The sequence below is a fragment of the Sinocyclocheilus grahami genome, unplaced genomic scaffold (genome assembly GCF_001515645.1).
Source record: "Sinocyclocheilus grahami isolate Dianchi unplaced genomic scaffold, SAMN03320097.WGS_v1.1 scaffold540.1, whole genome shotgun sequence".
NCBI classification, from domain to species: Eukaryota; Metazoa; Chordata; class Actinopteri; order Cypriniformes; family Cyprinidae; genus Sinocyclocheilus; species Sinocyclocheilus grahami.
This window is the reverse complement of record NW_015505719.1, coordinates 216,658-236,032: the sequence shown is the minus strand read 5'-3', so window position 1 is coordinate 236,032 and position 19,375 is coordinate 216,658. Positions and strand designations below refer to the sequence as shown.

At 36.3% G+C, this 19,375-nt stretch overlaps 1 pseudogene; it reads left to right on the top strand.

Annotated features, from left to right (window-relative positions):
- LOC107555605 (neuroblastoma-amplified sequence-like) overlaps nt 1-19,375 on the top strand; it is a 197,259-nt pseudogene that overhangs the window by 32,439 nt on the left and 145,445 nt on the right.

Sequence of the window (19,375 nt, the reverse complement as noted above, 5' to 3'; positions counted from 1 at the left end):
TTGCAACCCCCCCCCCCCCCCCCCCCCCTTAATGTTCCAGTAATAGGGGTGACAGAATAGATTTAGTGTATTGGATTCGGTCGCCCTCCTGCCGCCTATGCTCTCTTATGGAGGTCAGTCGCCTCTGCAGTGAGCATCCATCACAGCTCAGCAGCTGGAGGCCGGTTTCCTTCTCTCCCCGGCCTGTGAGCGCTAACAGCGCTGCTGCAGGACTCTCGCCGTACCAGTGGTCTCTCGCCATCTGCCGTCTCTGCTGGAAAGAAACACAGCCAAATTAAGTTTTCTTTTAGACTTTTTTTTCTACTGACTCTGTTGTAGAAGGTTTAGAGTTGTGTATATGTAGTGATAGAATTCAACATTCTAGTTAATTTAATATAATCCTTTTTAAATTAGAATATTCTAATATTTATTAAACAGATTTATCAAACTAAACACATTTAAAATTAGCATTTTGATTTTCAGTTTTTGGCCCACTTATCCCCTTTTTTTTTTCTCAAGCATTTTATTTAGTTTGTTGTGTTGTGTATGGTTTTAGGCCTCAGAACTGGCCTCTGTTGAACTGGTCTGTTTTTCTGTTTTGTTCAAGTATTTTATTTTTCATTTCATTTGTATACTTTATTTTATTTTTTCATTTTCATTTTCTATTTTATTTTATTTTTCTATTTTATTTTATTTGTATGGTTTTAGGCCTCAGATCGCGATCTGTTGAACTGTGCTCACATGCATGACATTGCTTTATTCAATAAAAGTTGTCTCCTTTGGGAAGGAGTTTGTGTATATGTGAGGAACATAATTGTGTTTTTCAGTCATGATATGAAGGAAAGAAAGTACTGTAAATTTTCCACTACATTTTTTGCATTGCCAAACACCAATCATAATTTTCTTTAGAAAATATGACTGCCTACTTTTTCGTCTCTTTGGTTCTGTTCCCAACCTTCAAAATGGCCAACGGGACAAATTATATCCAGTTTTCGCATTTTTAGGTTGTTATTTGTTCCATTTTCGCCTCTAAATCACTGTATTTTCTTCTTGTCCATTTCCAGTTCAGTCCTCTAACAGAGTTCGCTCAGCAGAAGAAGATACATTAGCTCTGATGACTAGTGCATTTTGTCATCTCTAAAATGTGTTTCTTCAGTGTAACTTCTGAATCAGCTAGTTATTTCTGACAGTTTAGTTTGAGTGTTGTTGTGAAATTTATTTCAGCATAGAACTACTTTAGAATAGTTGCTTGTTTTTAGTAGTAGTAGTGGCTTTCAAAGTTATAATTACCTTTAAAAGAACACCAAGTATTGTGATGGGTTGGTTAGTTATTTAGTTGGTTAGTTAGTGGAAGTTTCAGAGTTGTCTTTGACACCAAAAAATTGGCACCAAAATTGTGGTTAGTAAGTTAGGTTGTTAGTTACTTGGTGCAGGCCTGGCTCCAGAATCAAATCACTGAGGGTGCTTCTTAAATTAATGAGGGTGCTGTAACTATATATGAAGAGTTCATTTGCAAAAACCGATAAATGCCACTTTTTAAAAAAATGAGCTGATTGCCGTGCATTATTCTCCACATATAGCGCGATCTGAACCCTAAACACGTTTTTGTCAAAAAAGCCGGTTTTGTCTACTTTCAAGGCATCGCGAGTTCACGTTTTACTGCAGAAGCGACAAGCGCCCTTGTTGTTTTTGAACAGAAGCCAATAAGTCCATTTTAGCAAATCAGCGCGCTGTATGCAGGTCAGGTGACAAGGCTACTTTCACTTTGAGAAGACGTGCTAGCTGAGAGGAGTTTCGTCAAAGCTGACTAAAAGTCATCGAGGATGGATAATTTCGACAAACTTGATGAATCTGTGATATCTTCTTCAGGGCGAAAAAGGAAAACAAAAGCTGAAACGTTTTCACGGAACCTTGCAAAAGCAGCGCGTTAAATGGTGAGGGAAAAGCTCAGTGTATTGCGTGTAATCACATATTTAAAAAAAAGCATCATATGACCCCTTTAATATGTAAAAAAAAACATACTTTCAATGAACTTTAATTTAGTAAATTACCTGTATTTGTTTAAGTTATTATTACTTAATCAAAACAACCCAACTGCAGTTTAATTTATATTACTTGGAATGCGCAATAAAAAAACATAACTTCTAAAAATAAAAATGGAGTTACTGGTTTTTGCAAATGAACTCGTCTTCACATATATACTGTATATGCCGTTGTTGAGGTAGTGAATTGGTGGGTTTTTGTTAAATGTGAGCCAAAATCATCACAATTAAAAGAACCAAAGACAAACTACTTCAGTCTGTGTGCATTGAATTTATTTAATACAAGAGTTTCACAATTTGAGTTGAATTACTGAAATAAATGAACTTTTCCATGACATTCTAATTTATTGAGAAGCACCTGTATATATATCAGTGGTGTGCGGTGGTAGTTTTATATATTTATATATAAATATTACATAAAAAGAGAACTAATATAATTCTATTTTGTATTTTATTAATATTATTTTTTGTTTAATATTTTTAATACTAATTATACATTTCATAGTGGCTATGCATTTTTATATATATATTCTAAAATAATAACTAAAGGCAGTAACAATTTGAACAATATTCTGGAAACAGTTTACAATAAGGTTTCATTAGTTAACATTAGTTAACTACTTTAGTTAACATGAACTAAGAATAAACAATAGCCTACTTCTACATCATTTATTGATCTTAGTTAATATTAATTTCAACATTTACTAATGCATTATTAAAAAGTTGTGTTTGTTAACAGTTTATGCACTGTGAACTAACATGAACTAACAATGAACAACTGTATTTGTATTAACTAATGTAAACAAAGATTAATAAATACTGTAATAAATGTTCATTGTTTGTTCATGTTAGTTAACTCTTTAAATGACACCTTATTGTAAAACGTTACCAATATTTTTTATTTTTGAACTGATGTTCAGCTGTTCTTTTTAATAGTCAACTTATTTCGGGTCATCGTCATAAAAGCCCTGTAAACTTTGTCACAGGCACGAAGATACATCTTTCATTTCATCAAGCTGAATGCTCACTAAAAACTGACGAGAGCTCGCACGAAAACAAGAGGCGGGATTTCACAAACCAATCACATCCAATCATAACCGATCATATCCAATATATTGGGCGTTTCCTCCGAGGAGGCAAGGGAGGCAGTGTCTCCTCTCCTCAAAAGTGGATGAGAAAATAATCGATATTTCAAAAATAAAACAACGCAAATATGATTAAATATGACTGTGACAAGTAGGGGCGGGGCCGAGAGCCGTGGGAACGGAGCGAGGCCGGTGGAGTAATTGTTAATGAGCGACACCTGCACCATTCACCGGTCGAGTCTCACGGAGGAGCTCCGGAAGGATAAAAGGGGCTATCGCGCTGTTTTGTGTTTATTTTATTATTAAAGTTATGTCTAAATGTTCGCCGGTTCCTGCCTCCTTCCCGACCTACGAACGTTGTTACAATGACATTAAAAGTCTAAAAGTCACTCGTTTTTATAAAGTAACACTGTCCAACAGCGACACCCACAGTTAAAGTTACAGTGGAGGCTTGCCTCCCTTCGGTCCATTGACTTTCTACAGAGACCCTAAAGCGTGCCATGACTTTTCTGGAGGCTCATTGAGATGAATGGTGGAAAGTCACGTGAGAGGAGGCAATGCCTCTATCTATGCCGCTATAATTGGATATGATCGGTTATGATTTAACTACAGCTTTAACTAAGGGTGCTTAGCACCCCCGTAGAACCGGGCCTGACTTGGTGTTACTTAGTTAGCTTGGTGTTTTAATTGTCTTTGAAAGGACACCAATAATTTTAGTTAGTGGCTTGTTTTGATCTCTTGAAGCTTCAGTTGTCTTAGAAAAGACACAAAACCTGTGGTTAGTTTGTTGCCTAGGTTGTTTGTTGGGTGGTTGGCTAGTTAATGGCTTGCTGTTTTAGTTGTCTTTAAAAGTACATATGTAATTTTAGTTAGTGGCTTGTTTGGTCTACTTAGGTTTTGTTTTTTTGTGAAAAGACACCAAAGTTGTGGTTAAATTGTTTGTTAGGTTGTTTGTTGATTATTTAGTTTGTTGGTTGGTTATTTATGGGCTTGCTCTTTCAGTTCTTTGAAATGACACCAATAATTTAGTTAGTGGCTTGTTTAGATCTTCTGAAGGTTCAGTTTTCTTTGGGGGAACCCCCACCAAAAATTGTTGTTAGTTAATTTTTCATCTTGGGGCTTCATTATTGATTGCATAAATCTTGCTTAGTCACTGATATTAATAATTTGTTGGTGCTTTTTCTTTCTTTCTTTAGTTTTTTTGTTCTCTCTCTCTCTCTCTCTCTCTATCTCTAGTGTGGATAAGAAGGGTAGTTTGTCTTTGATTCCATGGGAGGAGAGCCGACACAGAGATCTGGACTGGTGTGAAGTTCCTGAGTGCAGGTATGATCACATTGGTTTTTGTGGTGGTTGAAATCTAGTCTTTCTGGTGATGTTTATCACTGATGACTGTGTGTGTTCTTTTCTTTAGAGGAGTGGTGGAGCCCAAACCAGTTGATGGCTGTCACTTCTTATATGAGGAACAATCAGAACTAGAGAGGTTTCGTAGCGCCAAACCCTCCATCACACTGCTGACTGAGTGGTACCTGACCGGGGCACAGGACATAGAGAGCAATTCCCGCCAGGTACACAAGTGCACACAATGACAGAAGCTGACACTCAAACACGTATCAAAGCACACTGCTTTCCTTTGCAAAGACTGAAAAACAAACAACTTCCTCAGATACACATACAGATGCACATCTGACTCACAGAAGATTTGCTTCCTTCCAGAGTGACAGTTACTGCTGTCCCAGAGGGCTGTTAGTGTTGAGAGATCAAATGTGGAGCTAGATAACACTGTATCTGTCTGCTGTGGCCCTCTTAATGGAAAGATATCTAAACCATTATGAGACCAGACCGAGCTTTCTTTCTTTCTTTCTTTCCTTCTGTCTCTCTCTGTCTGTCTTTCTTGCTTTGCTTCTGTCTGTCTGTCTGCCTGTCTTTATTTCTGTCTGTCTTTCTTGCTTTCTATCTTTCGTACTTTTCTTCCTTCCTTTCCTACTTTATTTCTTTCCATCCATCCATCCTTTCTTTCTTTTTTCTTTCTGTTTTTCAGTCTTTCCATCCATCTTTTCATCCATCCATCCTTTCTTTTTCTTTCTTTCTTTCTTTCTTTCTTTCTTTCTTTCTTTCTTTCTTTCTTTCTTTCTTTCTTTCTTTCTTTCTTTCTTTCTTTCTTTCTTTCTTTCTTTCTTTCTTTCTTTCTTTCTTTCTTTCTTTCTTTCTTTCTTTCTTTCTTTCTTTCTTTCTTTCTTTCTTTCTTTCTTTCTTTCTTTCTTTCTTTCTTTCTTTCTTTCTTTCTTTCTTTCTTTCTTTCAATGCTGTTCAAAGATACATATTTGTAAAAGAACAGCTTTAAAAGAAACTCTAAAAGGTACTGATTTTCCACAATTCCACAAATGCTTTTTATTTTACTAAAAGCTGCAATTACAGTGTGGTCCAAAAGTCTGAGACCCCCATTTAATATGCTTTTAATTTTCATTCTTCTAATTTAGTACTTTTTTGTCATTATAAATGGTATTTTTAGCATAAGATTTTTGAGTGTAGTTAAATTGAAAAACACGCATTTCAAAATATCTTGGTATTTGTTTTGTCCTCTTTCACTTTAATGACAGCTTGTCCTTTGTTGTGTATTCATAAGCACTTTACAGTATATGCTATTTTGTACAATATGTGCTTACATTGTACAAAAGTCGACTGTGTGTGTTCTTTTCTTTAGAGGAGTGGTGGAGCCCAAACCAGTTGATGGCTGTCACTTCTTATATGAGGAACAATCAGAACTAGAGAGGTTTCGTAGCGCCAAACCCTCCATCACACTGCTGACTGAGTGGTACCTGACCGGGGCACAGGACATAGAGAGCAATTCCCGCCAGGTACACAAGTGCACACAATGACAGAAGCTGACACTCAAACACGTATCAAAGCACACTGCTTTCCTTTGCAAAGACTGAAAAACAAACAACTTCCTCAGATACACATACAGATGCACATCTGACTCACAGAAGATTTGCTTCCTTCCAGAGTGACAGTTACTGCTGTCCCAGAGGGCTGTTAGTGTTGAGAGATCAAATGTGGAGCTAGATAACACTGTATCTGTCTGCTGTGGCCCTCTTAATGGAAAGATATCTAAACCATTATGAGACCAGACCGAGCTTTCTTTCTTTCTTTCTTTCCTTCTGTCTCTCTCTGTCTGTCTTTCTTGCTTTGCTTCTGTCTGTCTGTCTGCCTGTCTTTATTTCTGTCTGTCTTTCTTGCTTTCTATCTTTCGTACTTTTCTTCCTTCCTTTCCTACTTTATTTCTTTCCATCCATCCATCCTTTCTTTCTTTTTTCTTTCTGTTTTTCAGTCTTTCCATCCATCTTTTCATCCATCCATCCTTTCTTTTTCTTTCTTTCTTTCTTTCTTTCTTTCTTTCTTTCTTTCTTTCTTTCTTTCTTTCTTTCTTTCTTTCTTTCTTTCTTTCTTTCTTTCTTTCTTTCTTTCTTTCTTTCTTTCTTTCTTTCTTTCTTTCTTTCTTTCTTTCTTTCTTTCTTTCTTTCTTTTCCTTTCTTTTTCTTTCTTTCTTTCTTTCTTTCTTTCTTTCTTTCTTTCTTTCTTTCTTTCTTTCAATGCTGTTCAAAGATACATATTTGTAAAAGAACAGCTTTAAAAGAAACTCTAAAAGGTACTGATTTTCCACAATTCCACAAATGCTTTTTATTTTACTAAAAGCTGCAATTACAGTGTGGTCCAAAAGTCTGAGACCCCCATTTAATATGCTTTTAATTTTCATTCTTCTAATTTAGTACTTTTTTGTCATTATAAATGGTATTTTTAGCATAAGATTTTTGAGTGTAGTTAAATTGAAAAACACGCATTTCAAAATATCTTGGTATTTGTTTTGTCCTCTTTCACTTTAATGACAGCTTGTCCTTTGTTGTGTATTCATAAGCACTTTACAGTATATGCTATTTTGTACAATATGTGCTTACATTGTACAAAAGTCATCAATTGAGCAATATTTTAAGTAAATATTATTTATGTAATATATAAGTAAATGGAGCGTAGATGTTTTAAAGGGGTCATATGATTCTATTTTAAAGATCATTATTTTGTGTATTTGGTGTAACAGAATATGTTGACTTACTTTAATGTTCAAAAAACACATTATTTTTCAAATACTGTACATTATTGTAGGTCCTCTATGCCCCGCCTCTCTCAAACACGTCGTTTTCAACAAAACCCCCTCCTTTGACAAGCACAGTCTGCTCTGATTGGCCAGCTGACCTAATGCATTGTGATTGGCCGAACACCACAAGCACGCGTCGGAAATGTAACGCCCCTTACCATAATCGCGAGCGTCAACTTTCAAAGTAAATATCAAGTTTTACCATCAGTTCAAGCCCAAAAGGGCAACAGAGTCGCGTGACAGACACAGTGATGATGCAGTACACAAGCCGCGGTTAAGACAGCTGACGTGCTATGATTTCTGACAGGCAGTTCACTCTCCTGTGATGTGACCCTGTTCTCCTCACACACACACGACGCGTTACTCTGCGCTGCGCAAAACTCCGCATTTGAACAGTCAGTAGCAAATTCTTAAACTAATAACAAAACATACTTACAGTCGCTGATTCAGAAGCGCCAGATTGTCATAGCATTTTTTTTTTAGAAATAGCCTGTGTGCACAGCCAGCCTTGTACTCTTCTAGGTTCAAAAAACTGTCGTCCATAAAATGCGTTGCACAAATTCGAACATCTGGGTTGTGCTGTCCTGTTGTAAATAAATCTTAACCAATGATTCCTAATTGCATCTACTTCTGGAAGGCCAAATAAAATGCTCTTGCTTTCGCACTGAAATACACAGTGTCTCCCTGACATGGCTGCATCAACACTACTGCTGTTCCTGAAACCACGCCTTCCTTCTTTACATTTGGGCAGCATTATGCTAATATTTCCACATAGTGACGTAGACATGTGGGGGCGTGTTAGAATGAGCCGTTTTAGGTAGGCGTGGTTGACTCTTAACTTTTATAAAGAATATCTCTTTGGATTTGAGACTTTAGTCTTTGCAACTTTACAGATCTTCTTTATGCACCAAGAGCTTGTAACACTCCAAAGAGAACTTGAAATCGCATCATATGACCCATTTAATAGTAATCCCACCTGGAGAGTTTTAGTTATTCCAAATACAGTCTAATTTAAAGTGAACATTTTTGGTCTTGGTTTTCAGCCTGAATGTCCAGAAATTTCTGTATTTCTGTATGATTAGTCTCAAACTTTTTGTCCTCACAAAATATGACCATTATGACAACTGCTATCACTCAACTGTAGGCACAGCCTGTTTCAGGAAGTGCTGCAGAGCAGGAGAGACATCACTCTGTCAGGACAGAGGTTACAGCAAGGAGAAAGGGCTGCTCTGAAAGAGCCTGACATGTGAAGTGAGGGAAGGAGGACTGGCGGCGCCTGGGAGCAGATTGAAACTACAAAAGAAAAATAAATCTAGTGTAATAAAAGGGTGTGCGATCTGATCATCTGAGCTCTGCCTGCCTGTTTGGTCCTTAGAGAAGGGAAGAACGGCCGAGAACGATGGCAAAATGTTTGTGCATGTAGAGATCAATACTTCTGTTCGACTAAAGCCAGGTGTGCGTAAACAAACGTGTGCTGTTTGCAATCATTTGTTTGTAAGGCAAATACATGTACTGCTTTTGATCCTGATTTAGTGTTGTGTTAAGCAGCTCTGCTTGTAATAGGACTGATGTATCGTGTTGTTGTGAAGGCAGTATTGCTCCGGAGGTGTTTGGCTCTTGTTAACTCCAGTGTCAAGGGTTTCGGTTCCTACCAGGTGAAAAAACAGCAGCAATCATTTCCTCTACGCAGGCATCCACTATTGATTGGCTCCATGCGCTGCCTGTCAACTGGTAGAGGAATACCAATCGTCAGCTCACGATGTGAACTGTATTGATGGGCCGCTGAGGCGGGTGGGATTTCATCGACTGGTTCTACTTTTTACATATCTGTTTGGGGATTTTTACTTGTAGCATTCTTTCGTTTTTATTGTCAAGTCTTTTGTGTTTTTGCATCTCTGTTTGATGTGGTCTGACAGTTTTCATAGATTCAGATTTTCACTCAATTGTACACACTCATTTAATAGATTTCTGATTTTTTAAACATCCGCAGCATTCTGTGTGATTTCTTGGACACCAACACACAAAAAATGCAAAATTACGAAATAGTCCCACATGAGCTTATTTATAAAAATGAAGTAAAAAGTAGTGTGTGAAAAATTTAAACAGTGATTCCAAAAGAGGAATAATGCTAGCCAGGGTTATTATAACTGAAACTAAAATTAAAATCATAAAGAAAACTAAAATAGTGTTGCTAAAACAATGTTTTAATAAACTAAAAACAATGTTGCGTGTGTGTGTGACATGTGTGATATGATTTATTGTATAAAATGTATATTATTTACTTTATAATATATTTTAATGCACAGTTCTTCTGCTTTTTACATTTCCAGGAGGTAATCTGAGTTCCTAAAAACTGTTTTCTTATTTGAATGTGTTAGACAGTGCTTCCCTCTCATTTATATTGTGCGTCTCTATTAGATTGCTTAAGCTTTTTGATTGGTCCACACAGGTTGATTGTGCTCTGTCTCTGGTGCGTCTGGGAAAAGAGCAGAACATTCCTGGGATGGAGGTGCTGTGCGCCGACCTGGTTACCATGGAGACACTGGTGTACGAGACGTCATGTGACCTGAGTCTCACACTAAAGGAGCTGCAGCAGCTCAGAGACATTGACAAGCTCCACCTCCTCATGAAAAATGTATGTTTTGAGACTGTTCACTCTTTGTTTTGCTGTCTACAGCCTCCTTCAACCCTCCTATTATTATGTTAACATTTATCATCGACGTCTCTATATATAATACTGACATAGTGTAATGTTTTATTCTTGTCTGATGTGTCAATAGCCATACTGCAAGCACCTCGTATTGATTTAAACACCTCTGCTTCACTCAACAGTCATACATACTGTATATTTAGGCAGCTCTTTATATAGAGGAGCACTAGTGAAAATTATAGATCTGCGAGAGTGTGTCTTGATTTGTGTTTACAGGGGTGGTCTCATTACGACAGCAGTAAGCACATCCAGCGGGCTTGTTTGGATTTAATGCTTTCATTAAAAATGATTTAATACTCATTTGCTCGTTTAAGGGGAAACGCTATGAGTGGGTGAATCGCCATCTTAGCGTCTGAAAGGATCTGAATGATTTCTTCTTTCAAAAAGACACTCTTTTTGAAGCTTTTTGAGACTCCTGTCTTATTTATTGAAATTGTAAAAAGAGAAACCTCTACATTCTTCAGAATTACTCGTTTTGTGTTTAATGAAAGAAAATCACACGGGTTTGGAACGACATGAACTGTTCCTGTAAAACTGCTGTATTTTGTTTCTGAACATTTACCGACTCTGTTGTATTTAGTGATTTCTCTCTGTTTTAGTCTCGTGAGGATCGATATGTGAGGAATTAATTCCAGTGGATGGTCCCGTTTCTGCAGCGCTGTGAAGGACAGTGTGTGGGCTCTGCCTCCACTTTGCTCAGAGAATATCTGGTCACCCTCGCCAAAGATGATCTCGATATTTTAATCCATTTTAAAATACTAGCTGTTAACCATAATCTACACCCTAACCCATACCGCTTCATGAAAACATTTTTTTATTAAAAAAATATAATATTTAAGTAATTAATAATATTATATATTATTTATTTTTTTATCAATTAATTATACATTTTATTAATCATTTTATTAAAAAATATAAATATGAATATATTTTTATTTACTATAATTGTTTGTTATTTATTATAATGTATATTTTAGTATCAAATTTGGCAAATAAATCAACACTAATTTGTACACATGCTGTTATGAGGATGTCCTGTTAACATTTCTTGTCCTTAAATTATATCATACTCATAAATACTTCCTATTCCTAATAGACATAGTTTGAACACTTTATTTTGGTCAAGACATTTTTGGCCTATTTTATGAGCTGTGAAGACACTTTGCATCTCGCAAAACAAGTACGGAAGTCTCATTATTCTGTACTGATCTGCTTTAATATTAAAAATTCAGTAGTGTGGCACTACTAATATTGGCGCTCTTTCATGATAAATTGCTTGTGGTTTTCCTCATTTATAAGTCACTTTGGATAAAAGCGGCTACTAAATGAATAAATGTAAGTAATTTAATGTCACACACACAGATACACTCATATAAGAGGGATGCAGTGAAATGATTAGAGGAAGAGCCATTCCAATTCTGAGTCCAAAGCCACAGAAGACCTTCAGACACACACACACGTACACGCTGTCTCACAAGGCCATGATAAAAATTTATGACCTGCTTACACATCTGAGGCATCAATTTTCCTCACAGGAAATTAATAAAAGCGGTTGGAGAGAGTTTGTGTTTCTTTTTGTGTTTGTGTGTGTCTATGAATCAGCCTTGCACATTCAATGTTGTGTGAAATGAAATTCAATCTAATCCACACTAACATGATTTTTAGTCTGCTTGTGTGTGCATCTGTGCACTGTGAGTTACTATTGTCTGAGAGGAGATGCGATGAAACGGTTCTGTATTAACACCGTATGAAGGTCATATATACAAAGTTATGTTCTGTTGTATAGCCTTACAAGTTGGTTGTTTCAAAACCTCCCTCTATAGCATTTTTGAGCATTAAAATAAGCCACTGATCCTCGGAATTGCTATATAGGTCTGTTCTTTACTAGGTTTTGCCAGTAATTTACAATTTACCAATGATAATGTGTTTGTTTACTTGCAGTGTCATCCAAAAGTTATTGGAGATTCAATTCAGCTTTTGTCCGTGGCATTAGAGTGTATCTACAGCTGTGAGAGAGATGACCAGCTTGCACTCTGCTATGATATACTTGAATGTCTGCCACAGAGAGGATATGGGTGAGCTCACATAATAAACTCTGGGCGTTTTTTGGAATTTTCGCCTACATTTTTCATACTCAAATTCAAATGTTTGCCCTACACACATACAATGGAGGAAATTTTAAAAAATGGTGCGTGCTAGTATAGCTAACACGCTTCATAACAAAGGGTAACACTCTCAAACTCACAGAGAATCGCTGCTAAAGTCTCCCCAGACGCGCGTCCACTGCTCTCCACGGCGCGCTGACCGTTCTTCATCGTATATAACTTGTAATATGATAATCATAGACTGAAAGGATCCGAGACGCATTCGCTACAACTCTTCCGTGCGGTCAAAAGCCTCCATTCTCGCGTTATGGACTACATTCTCCACAGTGCACTGGCTGAGCGACCTGACGGCGACCCCTCCTTTCTCTGCCCACTGTGCTGACGCGGTGGTGTCAGAGTTCACAGAGTCTGTAATGGCGGATCTGAGTGACGTGTAAACTGACCAATCGCAGCGCAGAACTGGATTTCAAATGAACCCATATATGGGCTGATACCATATAAGGAAGGCTATGCAAATAAAGTGACTTTGGACCCGTATCCGGGTCCGCATAGCTTAACTGGATAACTGAGAACAATTTTTGATTCAGCTTTTCACTTAAAATTACGATGATAATATTATGCACTAGCATTTTAAAGTTTGGGGTCACTTAAGATTTTTTTTTATTTTGCAAGAAATTACAAGGGTGCATTAAATTGATCAAAATATAAATGTTTCAAAGGATTTCAGCTTCAACACTTCAGCACTTTCCACACAACGATATTAATAAGAAATGAGCTCCGAATCAGCATATTAGTATTATTTTTGAAGGCTCATGTGACACTTCAACGCTAGAGTAATGGTAAAGATTAAAATATATATATATATTTAAATAATTACATTTTAAAACTACAAATATAAGGCAAAAATAAATCTTTAAACTTCAAAAATAAATATTTTAAAATCGTGGTGATATTTCACAGTATTACTGTTTTTGGCTATATATTTTCAAATACATGCAGCCATGGTGAATATAAAAAATCTTCTTTTAAAAATCGAACTGGCCTTAGTCTTTTAAATGGTGGTGTATGCTTTTAATTAATTTTTATTTTAATAACATTTTATTTAAGTTTTATTTATAATTTAAGTTTTGGTTATTTTTAATATTGTTATTATTAATATTTAAAATGATAAAAACAAGTAAAAAACATTTTTGGTGCAGTCTTATTACTGTGGTCATGTTGTATTGCACATATCACTTTTGCTACTATTGGGGTGAAATACAGGGTAAGGTTTGGGGCCGGATTTGTGCTATGGTCAGGTTTGACGGTGAGATTGTGTCAGCAGTGTAATCATAGGTGTAATTACAGAAGTTAATTACAGATGCAATTATATGCTGGTATTTTTAAAATATAAGAACAACGAAAAAGCATGCATGTACACAATAAGTGCATTGTATCAAATTATTAATTTAAATGTTTGTACATTGTAATTAAAGACACTTCATACAAAGCGGTTCCAAAGCTGGTCATTAAAGCTGGCCTCTCAACTTCAAAACTTGTTCTGCCACTGCTGTCACTAAAGCCCTGTCAAACACACAATTAGCACATGTGTGCACAGTTGTCAGTGAGCCCCTGATTAGCTCATTATTAGCACAGCATGTGTCTTTCTGCCTTCAAAGTGTGAACCCTCAAAACCTCTCACTCTCACTAAAACTACACCTTATTATATTCCTGCTGCCTTTAGATGTCTTGGAGACTGAGAGGCCTGTCACTCGACCACACATTGATATTAAATATAAATTTCCGCAGTCTTTGGACTGCAGATGAAGTGTTAGCATGAGTGCAAAGGGTTGGTGTTTTTCTAGCATGATTCTCTCGTGGGGCAACAAAATAACACATTTACACCAAAAATAATGTGATACGCAAAATTTGGTGTCAGCTTTATCCTGAGGGTTCGCTATTGATATGCTAAAAACAGTTTTGATACATTCTACATTCTGCCATCTGGCTTTTTCTCATTCTCACTTTCAGACAATCTGTTGTACAATCTGTCTATACCTTTGCAAAACCCTAATGTGTTTTTACACTCCCATTGTTGTACAGGGATCAATGCTTTAGGGGTTTTCCAGAGCTCTTCTTGTTATCTTTTGCTGCTACTGGAAAAACGAAGTGTTTGTAAATGCTATTCAGATATGGGATGAGGAGATTAATTGGATTACTGAGACTACAACAAAACATGTAAAGATCTTTTTAGAAAAAAAGTGCCTCGGGAAATATTGCACTCAAATCAAGTTTAGTTTAGACCTAAGAAGTCTGTTTTGTCAGCAATATGTTTTTTTGCGATTCAGACATCATGATCATCTCCATGGTAACCGGACTCTCAAGCAGAATTGCACTTGATTTCAGCTCAAGTTCACATAAGGGGCACAGCTAAAAAAATAAAATAAAATTCACTTGTAAACCCAAACCAAAAAAAAAAGAGATCATATTGTTCCATTTCAATGGCAGTTGCTCAGCTGCTACTATATCGTCAGTAATTTAACGAAATATTTGCAGCTTAATTCTCTCAAGCAAACATTTTCATTTCGTCAGAATACTCTGCTACGTTTGAATGGTTGTCTATGAAAAAAGATGCTTCTTGGGTCCAGATGGTGTTACAGCATCTGGCAGCAGATGCTAACTGGACCTTGCTAACCAGCCCTCTCGCTATTGTAGAGTGTGTTGACCTTGTCTAGTGATCAGATAGAAAAGAAGTGTTGAGTATTAATAGAGGCCGCTATAACCAATGAGTTTTTTATAACAAAGAACAAGTATAAAAGCTTAAAACCAGAATGGCTGACATACCGAAGCACTGAGCTGGTGATGTTATTAGATAATAGAAGGTTGAAGTGACTTTCAATAAATGCAGTCTGTGTGTGTTCAGATGGCTGATTTTTTTATCTTGTTTACTTCTCTCTTTCTCAGACCAGAGTCAGACTCTACAAAAGCCTTGCATGACCAGGTGGACACTCTTGAAGAAACACTTGAGGTAAGAAGAGACCGAATGAGTCAAGTCAAGCTAAATTTATTTGTATTATTTTTGCTTTTTCACAATACACATTGTTTCAAGGCAGCTTTATAGAAAGTCTGTCGCGTTTTAGTGCCTTAATACTGTACCATAGAGTGGTTTTAGAGCTGGCAATATATTGCTATGGTATAAATTATCCTCACAACTTAGATCTAAATATAATGGCATTTATTTGTGTAGCAGATATGTCATTCCATAGTGACTCTGACTCGTGACCTTTCAAGTCTTTCAGCTTTTTCAGAGATATATATATTATGCTCTGAATATAATATAATATACTATAATAATATATAATCATTCATCAACATATAACACAATCATTCTAACTTGCAGATTTGGTGCGTAACATTTCTTTTCATTATTCGTGTTGAAAACATTTATTGTTTTTGTGGAAGCTGTGATTATTTTTTAAGAACAGTATTTATTTGGATTTATTTTTGTAACATTGTAAATGTCTATACTCATACGTTTGATCACATTAAAGGGATAGTTCACCCAAAAATGAAAATTTGATGTTTATCTGCTTACCCCCAGGGCATCCTAGATGTAGGTGACTTTGTTTCTTCAGTAGAACACATATGATGATTTTTAACTTTAACTGTTGCAGTCTATCAGTCGTATAATGCATGGCAATGGTAACAAAATCTATGAGAGGAAAAAAAACATGCACAGACAAATCCAAATTAAACCCTGCGGCTCGTGACGACACATTGATGTCCTAAGACACGAAATGATCGGTTTGTGCAAGAAACCGAACAGTATTTATATAATTTTTTACCTCTAATACACTACTATGTCCAACTGTCTTTGAGCGCACGCATGGCATCCGGTGCATGAGGTGTGTACGCGCTCTGGCGTAGTTCACGCAAGTGCCGGAAGTGATCTCTCGCACGTATACGTCACTCATTGTTTACACAGTGCACAGTCATTGTTGGTACGACGGCTAATGAAAATGGTAATTGAAACTAAAAGATTATGTTCTCTCGCACTAACTCATTCGGGAGTGGTGACTTTCCACATATTCCCAACTTCTGAGCCTGCTCGCCTGAAGTTATGGTTGATTGCTCTTCGGCTGGATATCAACACACCCATTAACATAAACTACGCCAGAGCGTGCACACACCTCACGCACCGGATGCCATGTGCGTGCCCAAAGACAGTTGGACATAGTGGTGTATTAGAGGTAAAAAGTTATATAAATACTGTTCGGTTTCTGGCACAAACCGATCGTTTCTTGTCTTAGGACATCAATGTGTCGTCACGAGCCGCAGGGTTTAATTTGGATTTGTCTGTGCATGTTTTTTTTACTCTCATAGATTATGTTACCATTGCCATGCATTATACGACTGATAGACTGCAACGGTTTGTGTTAAAAATCATCATATGTGTTCTACTGAAGAAACAAAGTCACCTACATCTTGGATGCCCTGGGGGTAAGCAGATAAACATCACATTTTCATTTTTGGGTGAACTATCCCTTTAATGCATCCTTGCTGGATAAAAATAATTTTAAATTCCTTTAAAACAAATCATACTGTCCCCTTTTGCATGGTAGTGTGTAGATTAATACTGTGCATTGCCAAATATATGATTTTAAATATTTTTTATAATGTATTATTTATTTTTTCAATATTTTTTTCCTAAATTTCTAAATTATTTATTAGTTTAATATAGCTTTGTAAATTTAAAACATTATTTCATAGCCAATATTATTAGTTCAACAATGTTAGATATAAATTATAAATGGTTGATTTCATGACTTCATGCTTTTAAAAGTGGCCTTCATTTGGACTCTGAAACACTGGATTCATCACTCAACTCTGAGCACAGTAGCTTATCAATTACATAACCAGTCTGTTTCAAACACTTCAAGACAGATTGGCCACATTACCTCATATTCCATACTAGGCTATTTATTATTTATGTGTTTGAAATGGACGACAAAATTTGCATATTAACTCAAAGAAATACATTGTAATCCTTTCTAGATGTCATTATTGTGATATATGTAGGCTATGTTTCCTGGTAGGGTCCTTCCACATGTCTGCAAAGGGCCAGTCAAGGGACTTATTAGGGTCTAACAGCAACATGATTTATCTGAACTGCAGAATTATCGATATTAATCTGAATGCAACATTATGTGTGTTGCTCACAGCCCTTCAGCAATCAAAGCTAATGAAAAAGAAAGGAACATTGTTGTGTCTCGCTGGTACTTGGACGTTTTGATTTGATCAGAGGTGGTACTTGACCTGAAGAGTTTGTGAGCTGCTGGTGTAGTCAGTATTTGGTGTGTAATGATGTAAGCTTCAGCACGATGTCAAGAGATTTTCTCATGCAACTACTGAGGATAGCTGTCATTTTTGGGGAGAGCGGATGGGGAAATTGGAAATTTTTGGTCTGCTCACGTCCATCATGACATCTCCCTCATGCAGCACATGAGAGAACAGAGGCATTTTACGCATTCATGCATATACTCTTCAAAACCTGCCGAAGTGTTCACTCATTTACTCCTTTACCTTTCACTACATAAATAATGTCAGTTAGTTTGCTATGTTAGAAAAGATGGAGCAGAAATTAGTGTATTTGTATACCACTTGAGATATATTGCACACTTTGTGTGATGTTACATATGCGATACTTCCTGAATGACAAAATAAACGATTTGAAATTCAGTCTGGTTGTTCAGACTGAGACGCATTAAAAAAAAACTGATTTTTAGGATCTGATTTATAAACATTAGGTTTATTTTTTTAATAATTTTTTTGTGCAGACTTAAAAAAAAAAAAAGAAACTGATTTGAATCAGACAAACCAAACAAATTGAGTTCTGCCTGTCTGAACAAAGCATGTTTGAATGCATGTTGTGTGCTGCACCTTGTTTGCATGTATTTCAGTGTTTTTGTCTTTCTGTCTGTTTGTGTGTGTGTCAATCCCAGCTCAGGTGACGTGATCAGCCTGTAATGGCTCCGTAGAGACACATTCCTTTAGATCCATTAGAATTCTGTCGGTGGAAAGGATGATGAAAGTCTCTCTCTCAGATATTTATGACTGGCCTGGGAGGGCGCAGTCGCTGCAGCCTTAATTTCACTCTTTTTCTCTTGTTTGCTCTCTAACTTATCACTCGTTTTTCTCAGTCTCTCAAGATTTACCCTTTCCCCTCTTTGTATCTGAATTGTGTCTTTGCCAGTGTTTTCTTTTATCCCCCCTGCTCTCCGCTCTCTGTTTGAATGTTAAAGAGGGCATATCAAAACCGGATTTTCTTTGCTGTTTTGGAAGAAATCAATGTAGACATTCTCTAATGTTCACAACGAGTAGATATTACCAAAATTGGCTTTAGGAGTTATGTTGATTGTTTTACAGTTTATCACTCTAAATTTTACATACACTTTATTACAAAGACGTATTATGTATTTCACACACACACACACACACACACACACACATATATGATTTCCCCCCCTCTGGTCAATGCATCCCTGCCTCTGCTGAATTATTTTTATCCCCGGTGGAGATAAAAACATCCCGCGAACCCGTTCTGACGTCCGGATCTGAATCAAAGGATTCGCGATACACGCTTTGAAGTCCAGATCTGAATCAATGATTCGTGATACGCGATCTGATTGGAGCGTTTCGAAACAGTGAATCATTTTGCGATGCAATGGTTTAACTTATTCGGAGTTTGAAAAAGCTCCGTTGTGTTTTTTTTGTTCGCTTTCTCTATAGAGTTTATTCGTTGTTTGAATAACCGTGGAAATGAAATCATTACAATTAATAGGCCTAACATAGAATGTTTTTATTAAACTGTGGTCACGTTAAATACAGTTTCTTTCGTATTAAAAACATTTCATAAAAATTTTCAAAAGCATCCCCCCCCTGTTTATTTTTCACAAATCGCACCCTGTATATATGTGTGTGTGTGTGTGTGTGTGTGTGTGTGTACTGTGTATATTTATTATGTATATATTAATACACATACATGCATGTGTTTAAAAATATGTTTACATATTAAATATATTCATATAAAATATAAATTATATGAATATACATATGTAAATGTATGTATATATGTCAATATATATATATCGTATGTGTGTGTATTTGTATATACTGTACATAATAAATATGCACAGTACACACACATATATTATGTAAACAAAAACTTTTATTTTGGATGTGATCAATCGTTTGACAGCACTAATATATGTATATGCATATATATATATATATATATATATGTGTGTGTGTGTGTGTATGTATGT